At 38.6% G+C, this 8,695-nt stretch overlaps 1 protein-coding gene and 1 pseudogene across 1 annotated transcript in view; both read right to left on the bottom strand.

Annotated features, from left to right (window-relative positions):
- LOC102813160 (testican-3-like) overlaps window positions 1-8,695 on the bottom strand; it is a 766,084-nt gene that overhangs the window by 126,433 nt on the left and 630,956 nt on the right. The window lies entirely within an intron of this gene.
- On the bottom strand, window positions 1,790-3,280 carry LOC102819628 (annotated as a pseudogene).

Genomic DNA, 8,695 nt, shown 5'->3' with positions numbered 1-8,695 from the left:
TATTAAGAAATTGAGTCCTGGTGTGGTGCTATAGGCTAATGCGTCAGACTGTAAAGTCATTTGAACTGCAAGGTCGGTGGTTCAAGCTCACCAGCTGCCCCTTGGAGACCCTATACAGGGTTGCTATGGATCAAAATTGACTCAATGGCACTTAACAACAATGGCAATTGAGAAATAACCTACTTTTTTTTTAATTGCAAAAACTTAGTAAGTGAACTTTAATAAGTAAAAATTAACAACATTCCTTCTTCTCTAAGACATCCTTCTAAAAGTACATGAGGGTTTATTGGGAAAGAGAACCACCAAAATGGAATGAGTGGATCCTGGAGTAACCAGGGGGTTTTCTTCTGACAACTCCATAAACTGAATACCTCCTTTTTACAAAAAGTTTATTATTGCCTTTTATTATTTGTATCTTTAAAGTGTAACACTGAGCATCAGAGACAGATAACAACAGCAAAGTACACGTTGCAACATTGTATGTGGTACATGTCATAAAGGATAACAAGTACTGACTCATGAGAGCAGTTCATGACTTGAATACATAAGATTCAAGTAAAGAATTTCAATTTACTTGGATCCTCAATCAATGCCCATGGAAGCAGCAGCCAACAAGTTAAATGGCATATTAGCACTTTACCATTGGGCAAAGGATCTCTTTAAAGTGATAGAGAGTGCAGAAGTCACTTGGAGGACTTTACGGTGTCCCTCACTGAAGCTATATTCCCACCACTTCATGTGCATGTGAAAGCTAGACTGAAGACTAGATACTTTGGAATTATAATGTTGGTGGAAGAACAAACAAATCTGTTTTTGAAGAAATACATCCAGAACACTCCTAAGTGAGGATGCAGCCACTTCCTCTCATGGACTTTGGGCTTATCACCAGGAGGCAGCGGTCCCTGGAGAAGGACATCACCCTTGGTATAGCATCAGTGAAAAGGGAATGGCCCTTAGTGAGAGAAACTGTGGACTCAAACCTGAGGATGGTACAAGACTAGTCACTCTGAGTCAGAACAGACTCAGCAGCACCTAACAATAAACTCAATGTTCACATGTTGTGAAGAACGCCACCAATGTCACTGCACTGCTCATGAGGAAGCTGAAACGGAACCCAAACTCTGTGTAAACCGTCACCAAAAATATTTCTTATTAAAAAGTACATGAGGGTTAAAATAAGAGGGTGCTGCCTCGGGTTTACCATCAGAAAAGCAGCCAGATGGGTTTACGTAAGCAAAGCTGTACATATATGATTTAGAGAAGCTCCAAAGAATGAGAAAAGACATGAAAAATTGCCAGAGAGGAACACCTAAAGTCCTTACCAGGCCTGCGCCAGTTAGGGCGAGCTGGTGGATCAGACCAGTTTCATTAGAACATGGAGGAAAAGCATTACCCCAGTAGACAACTTGATCCATGGATACTCTGGGCTCTAGACCATTTCATTGAGCAGACAGATTAAAAAAAAAAAAAAAAAAAAAAAAGCTAAATGGAAGAGGCAAAAAGCAAACCATAAGACTGGTGTTCAAACAGCAATTAGAAAACAGTGGTGGATACTTGCTGGGTTGGCTTCTTAACTCTAACCACCAGTGAAATAATCTGCCTCATTCATCACCCAGAGTCTTTAAAACAGGACAAGACGGGCTGAACACATCAGATAACATCACCAGTCTCTGGAAGCAGCTAAAGTGGGCTACAAACTTCCATTCCCTCAACAACACAAGAATTGTGTACTCTCAATAAGGCTTTAATTCTTCGCCCAGCTGGACAAAGATGCTCCAGGCAGCCACCACTACTCAGAACCCACTGTTTTCTTCTTCTTCTTTTTGGTAGTGTCATTGTCCATGACTTGAGGCTTGCCTTCACTCTCCAGAGCAGCTTTGTCCTTTTGGTCCTTTTTATTCTTCTTTTCCTTCTTGCTCACTTGTGCAACAGCTGGTGAGGCCTTTTGTCACTTTCACTCTCACTCCATGGCGACTGCCTTTGGGGCTTTTGCAGCTTCAGTAACTGCCTCTTTGTTCACAGAAGCACTGTAGTCCACATAGTCCTGCACCCAGGCAGTGGGTGTGCTGTCTTTGGGCTTTCTGTGCTTGTCCAGAAGGCCCTGCTTGATCATGTCCACTTCTCACTTGCCTTTGGACCTAAACCTCACTTGTGAGGGTATATGTCTCTCTCCATGATCACTTGCTTCGTCTTGACCACGATGTCATGGTCACAGGTGGAGATCATGACCATGGTCATTAATGCAGTTGCCATACAGATGGTCTCCCCTTTGGTAGTGATGACTGCAATCTTCTGATTGACTTCGATGCCATCTTGTACCAAAGAAACCCGGGAAACAAGATATTTGTTCTTTAGCAGATTGCATTCATGGCACTGTTTCATAACCAGAAGCTTGTGAAATGTCAACAGCTTTTCCAGAGGATAAATGACTCGTCGCAGGTAACTCTCATACTTGAGATTCTTATATAGCCACTGAGAATCCAGCACATAGTGCATTGTCACCATATGATCCTTTTCACTCATGACTTCAGAATTAACCCGCCAAAGTTCCTGCATCTGACCTCCAACTCCCAGTAACAAACCCAGGTGCACACACAATGTCCGAATGTAGGTGCCGGCATCACAGCATATCCAAAAGTTTCCTAATCTTCTCTCCAGATCATACACTATCATTTTGCTCTCATAGATGGTCCCGACTCAGAGTTGCCTCTTTACTATGGCAATAAGTGAGGGTTGCTGGAATAGGGTACCCGTCAGAGTCTCGAGGACCCTAGAAAGTTGGGTCCTCCCTTTAATAGCATTGTGCAGCTGGACGATTTCCACATACTCTTTGCCTGTACTTTGCTGGGATTTCACTAGGCAAGTGGCTTGTTCTATACACATGATTAGACAGCCAGTCACTTTGGGATCTGGAGTACCACTGTGGCCTGTCTTCTCAACATGAATTATCTACAGGATCCAGGCTACCACCTCATGGGAAGAAGGGTTAGAGGGTTTGTCAAGGTTAATGAAACCTGTCCTGATGTAGTCAGCAATCTCCCGCTTCAGAAGGTTTGAGCCAGAAGGAAAAGGAGTATAGTGTGTTGTCTTTACATTTAATTTATCAAAATTCTTTAACAACAGGGGACAATGAGATTTATTTATCAAACTGAGCCACTTTAGATTCAGATTTTATAAGAAATTCTTCAGTGTGTTGTATTTCAGCTACATCCCCTGCCATTGACTTCTGGTCCTTTTTCTTCTTATGCTTCTTCACCAAAACAACTCCAGTGCCTGCCATGTTCCCTAGACCACTTACACGCTGTCTGGGCCACCACCAAGGAAGCCGAAATAGCCTACTTTTAATGTACATAATTTGAAGTTCCCACCACATAGTAGAATTAACATTTGGTTATAACATAATTACATCCTTTAATTAATCTGGGAGGCTTTAGTTTCCATTTTAAAGATGAGGAAACACAATCAGAATGACATAGCTTAAATAAATTCATGCAGAGTCCTGGAAGCTAGTAGATTACTAGTTGGGCTACTAACCACAAGGTTAGCAGTTTGAATCTACCATTTTCTCCTTGGGACAAATAGGAGGGTTTCTGCTTCCATTAAGATTTATAGCCTCAAAAATCCTCTACAGAGTCACTATGAGTCAGGACCCACGCATTGGCACATTACCATCACCAAGCCTTAAACGTCAAAGCCTTAATATCAACTGCATAACCATGTACCAAATATAGTTATTTTTGGCTTTAAAACTCACTACTGCATCCTTACAAGTACAGAAGAGTAAAAAAAAAAAAAAAAAGCTGCATAATAGGAATAATTAATACTTCTATTAAGATAAAATAATCATGAAGAAAATGAACTTAAATAATTTCTGCTCTAATTGCAGCTCAATTTATCCTTTCTTCTTTGGAAAAATGTAATTCATTTCAAAGTAATTTAATGCCATTTTCACATAAATAGCTTGTATATTTTCAAAAACAATGACGTTATCCTTCAATCTATTTTCTAGCTTTACAAAATGCATCGTTATTTTTTCATAGCTGCAATTTCAACTGTGGATATATGTGTGAGTTTTATACATATTGTTCCTCTAGACTATTTGAAATGTATATAAATGCTAAATAATTGGTGCTATAAACTTGATTATTCATTCTATTAATTCATGCCAAAAGTGGTTCTTAGTGTGTGTGCATTTTAGCCCTGTATATTTGTAATTAATATATTTACCATCAAGTAGCATTCTTATAAAGCATTTTGTATGCTGAGTGAGGCTATAATTTTCCAGTCTACCAAATGTGTTATTATTTTCTTTTCCTCTGTTAGGGAAGGCTTCCTCTCAAGCCACATAATACCACTGTGTTGATTGGAAAGGAAATTATGTCCAAATCAAACACTTTGTGTTAAGACTAATGCATAAATCATTTTAAAGCATAGAAATTTTGTGTTCTGATAAGATGTTGAAAAGGCATAGAATCCTTATTCTCTTCTTCATAGCAAATCTGTAGAAACCACTGAAGTAGAAACTACATATGGGTCACAACTAGTAAAGCACACTAGAGATTTCTTAGATGATGCAAGTCCTCTGTTTGCAATGCAATGTCAAAAACATTATTTCTGAAGATAGGTCATAGTGTTAAGGGAGATGTCTGGTGCTTCTTTATCTAAACATTGACTGGATGCACTGATTCGTGTTCTTTTATCACTTTATTACACTGGAGAGATCATTTTCTTTTTCTTCATCACCTTTCATGACAGAAAGATGATGTCAAGAATTAAGAACAGTCTGAGATTTTACCTTACTAAACATAATAGCCTGCCACAGGTTTATGGATATTGGCCAAAGTCTCAGACCCCTGGGCAAGAAACAATGGGTCATTTATTATCCATAATAATGCAAATAGCCAGCATTTGATTATTTTATTGCTATTTTCCCAAATCCTGCTTCCTAAGACATAGGAAGCAATAAGACAAAGGCCAGGAGACTTGAAAAGGGCAGGTGATGTCTGCCCATGGAGTTTGTTCTGTGTATAGAAGAGAGACATTAAGTGTAGGAAGCCCAAATTTTTGATACTGGGCTATAAGCAAATCTGACCTTTCCGCAGTTGGGAATTGAGATAGGATAGAAAGAGGTATTAGATACATCTTCCAAGGATCTAAGAAAACATGACTTTTTCTATGAAGGAAGATAGTCTTTATATATTCAAACACTGTTTACTATATAAATATATTTGGAAAGGAAATCAGAACAAGGATAGTCAATACTTCTGTTTATATAAGACCATGGAAAATCATATCCTACCTAATGGTAGCAGAAACTCAGAGTCATCAGAGTAACATCAAGTATGAACAAATCAAACATGGGTGGAATACAAACTATAATTAACACAAACACATTGTCCACTACTGAGTGGCCCTTTGTCAATAACTTCATAGTCACCCTGAGGCTAGGGCCATTAAATCAGAAGAGCAGAGCTCCAAGAAAGATTCCAAATTAAGAGGTGCAAAAAGAAGAAAATAAAGGACAATTAAAATAAAATGAAAACAAAGTAGTAATATTAAAGTAATACATCTATAATAAAACAAGATTAAGAAATATATATTTCTTCCTGTTGCTAATTGCAGTTGAGTCAGCTATGACTCATGGTGACTGCAAATACAAGTGAAGAGACTCTGCCTGATCCTATGCTATCATCATTATTTCTGGTATAAGTCCATTGTTGTGGTCACTATATATTTTGCGTGCCTTCCAACACAGGGGCTCATCTTCTAGCACTACCTCGACCAATATTCTGTGATTCATTGAGCTTGTTGTTGTTGTTATGTGTCGTTGAGTTGGTTCTCACCCATAGTGACCCTGTATAGGGTTTCCAAAGAGCAACTGGTGAGCTTGAACTGTTGACTTAGCGATTCAAACTTACTTTGTAGTCCAGCATGTTAAACCACAGAAATTGGCTAATTTTTAGAAGTCAAATGTCAGGCCTTGCATCTTAGTCTGCCTTAGTCTGTAAAGTATACTGAAATCTGTTTTTCCTGTTGACATTTTAAAAACTGGTGGCTTAGCAGTTTTTAAAGCAGGATTATAGTAACATACAAATCATCACATTACAGAAAAATGACAGATATGTGGAGGAAAGTTGAAGTCCATGATAGCCAGAAAATGATCTTGATTATATGCCACCTGAATTTAGAGATCATCTCAACAACAGTTCTGATGCATTTAGCACTAATGATGGAAGATTAGACGAGCTGTGCAATGACATCGAGAACTTCAAACAGGAAGGAACCAAAAAGTAATGAAAAAGACAGTAAAGAAATAAAAGGCCAAAATGGATGTCAGAAATGACTGAAATTTGCTTTATAGCATATAAATGCTACAGCAAATGGAATAAATAAGGGAAAAAAGGAGCTGAATAGAATATTTCAAAGGGCAGCTCAAGAACACAAATGAAATGTGCAAACACCTAGAGTTAGAAAAGCCAAAGTAAAAAACACACTCAGCATTCTTAGGCTGAAAGAACTGAAGAAAAAAACTCAAGCCTCAAATTGCAACTTTGAAAGATTCTATGGCCAAAATATTTCATAATGCAGAAAGTAACAAAAAAAGATTGGAGGCATACACAGAGTTGTTGTTGTTGTTGTTAAGTGTCGTCAAGTCAGTTCTGACCCATTGCGACCCTGAACAGGGTTTCCGAGGCTGTATATCTTTACTGGAGCAAAAAGCCTCATCTTTCTCCTGAGGAGTAACTGTCAGTTTCAAACTGCTTACCTTGCTAACCACTATGCTACTAGAATAGGCTACCAAAAATAAACATTTTATGTTAAAACATTTCCAGAGGTAACATATGATCAAGAACCAATGGTACTGTAGGAAGATATCCAGCCATGCTGAAGGTACTGCCAAAATACAAGGACCCCAGAAATGATGGATTACAAATTGGGATATTTTAACAAACTTAGACAGCACTGGAGGAGCTAGCTTATTTATGCCAAGAAAATTAGAAGACAGCTACCTGGCCAACTGATAGGAAGAGATGCATATTTCTGTTCTTTCCAAAGAGAGTTGACACAGTGGAATGCAGAAATCATTGCATAATACCATTACTTTCACTTGCAAGTAAAATTTTGTGACGATAAATCAATGAAGGCTACAAACAGTACATGGACAGGGAACTGTCAAAAACTCAAGCTGGATTCAGAAGAGGATATGAAAATGTAATATTACTGCTGATGCCAGATGGATTTTTGGCTGAAAACAGAGCCTATCAGAAATGAGTTCACTTGTGCTTCATTGACTATGCAAAGAAGTATGACCGTGTGGAGCATGACAAGCTATGGATATCACTGTGAATAAGGAGTATTCCATAACACTTGATTGTGCACATAAGGAATCTGTACATAGACAGGCAGTCATGTGAATAGAATAAGGGAATAGGGAGTACTTTAAAATGAGGAAATTTGTGTGACAGGGCTATGAATTTTCACCATACTTATTCAATTGAGGTGTTTAGGAAATAATCCAAGAAGCTGTATTATATGAAGAAGAACGTGGTATCTTGATTGTGGAATGGCTCATTAACAACCTACAATATGCACATGATACAACCTTGTTTGTTGGAAGCAGAATGCTTAAAACACTTACTAATAAGCATCAAGAACCACAGCCAGAGCTTCCGGAAAAAAGATGGCGGATTGGGTGGAAGTGTAGTAACGAGCTTTGCCAAGAACAACACAGAATACAGGACCAAAAAGGCTCAGGGAATGGTACCAGTACTCTGAACCATATATAAAGGAATATTTAGAAGGTTGGAAGACTTATAGCTGGGGAGTTTGTGGCAGAAGCAAGAAATCCATTGCTTCCTGGTTCAGAATGCTCAGCTGCTCCAGGAGCAGCCATTTTATGTATGGCCAAGCAAGGAAAGGATCAGAGCAGCCACGGATACCTGACAGAGCCACAGAGATAAGGGTGTGCACTTTCTTTTTTTTTTTCTTACTTTTTGGTATCTTTTCATTGGTTCCTTGCTGTCTGCGTACCTCCATTCTGGTAAATATAAGGGTGCCTGAGCTAGTAGATATTCCAGCCCCACCCTCGGAGGGTTCTACTATGCATGTGCATAGATCTCCTCGAAATTTAAAGAGACAGTATCCAATTAAAACCAAACAGCTGACAGATACTCAGCCCAAGACCAGGCCTTGAACTTTTCTTGTTTGCTTTTTGTTCTGTTTTTTTAACACAGGAAAGAGACCTCATATTAGGCTACAGATTGTTGTTTTTTTTTAATTTTTAAAAAGTAATTTTTTTTCTTTTGCTTTTATTTTTTTCTTCCTTCTTCTTTTTCTCTACCTCCTCTCTCTTTTCTGTGAATAGAGATTGCAGTATCAGTCTTGTTTTTGTTGTTGCTATCTTTTTTTTTTTTTTTTTTGCTTGTATGTCTGGTCAGCTTTCTTTCCTAGTAAGAATTTAGTCCACTTCTCTATCCTTCATCTGAAATTCAGTATTCCAGGGCTATCATATGCATCTGTTTCATTTAGTTACCCATATCTTTGTTGTAGAGGGTCTGTACTGTGTTTCTGCCTAGTCTGCTATCTTCTAGCCCCCTCTGAGTTAACTGTGTTGTTGTTAACTGCCATTGAGTCAGTTCTGACCCATAGCAATCCTGTATAGGATTTCTGAAGAGTGGCTGTGAGCTTGAACTAC

Source organism: Chrysochloris asiatica, unplaced genomic scaffold (genome assembly GCF_000296735.1).
Source record: "Chrysochloris asiatica unplaced genomic scaffold, ChrAsi1.0 scaffold00066, whole genome shotgun sequence".
NCBI classification, from domain to species: Eukaryota; Metazoa; Chordata; class Mammalia; order Afrosoricida; family Chrysochloridae; genus Chrysochloris; species Chrysochloris asiatica.
This window is presented reverse-complemented; position numbering and strand designations above follow the sequence as displayed.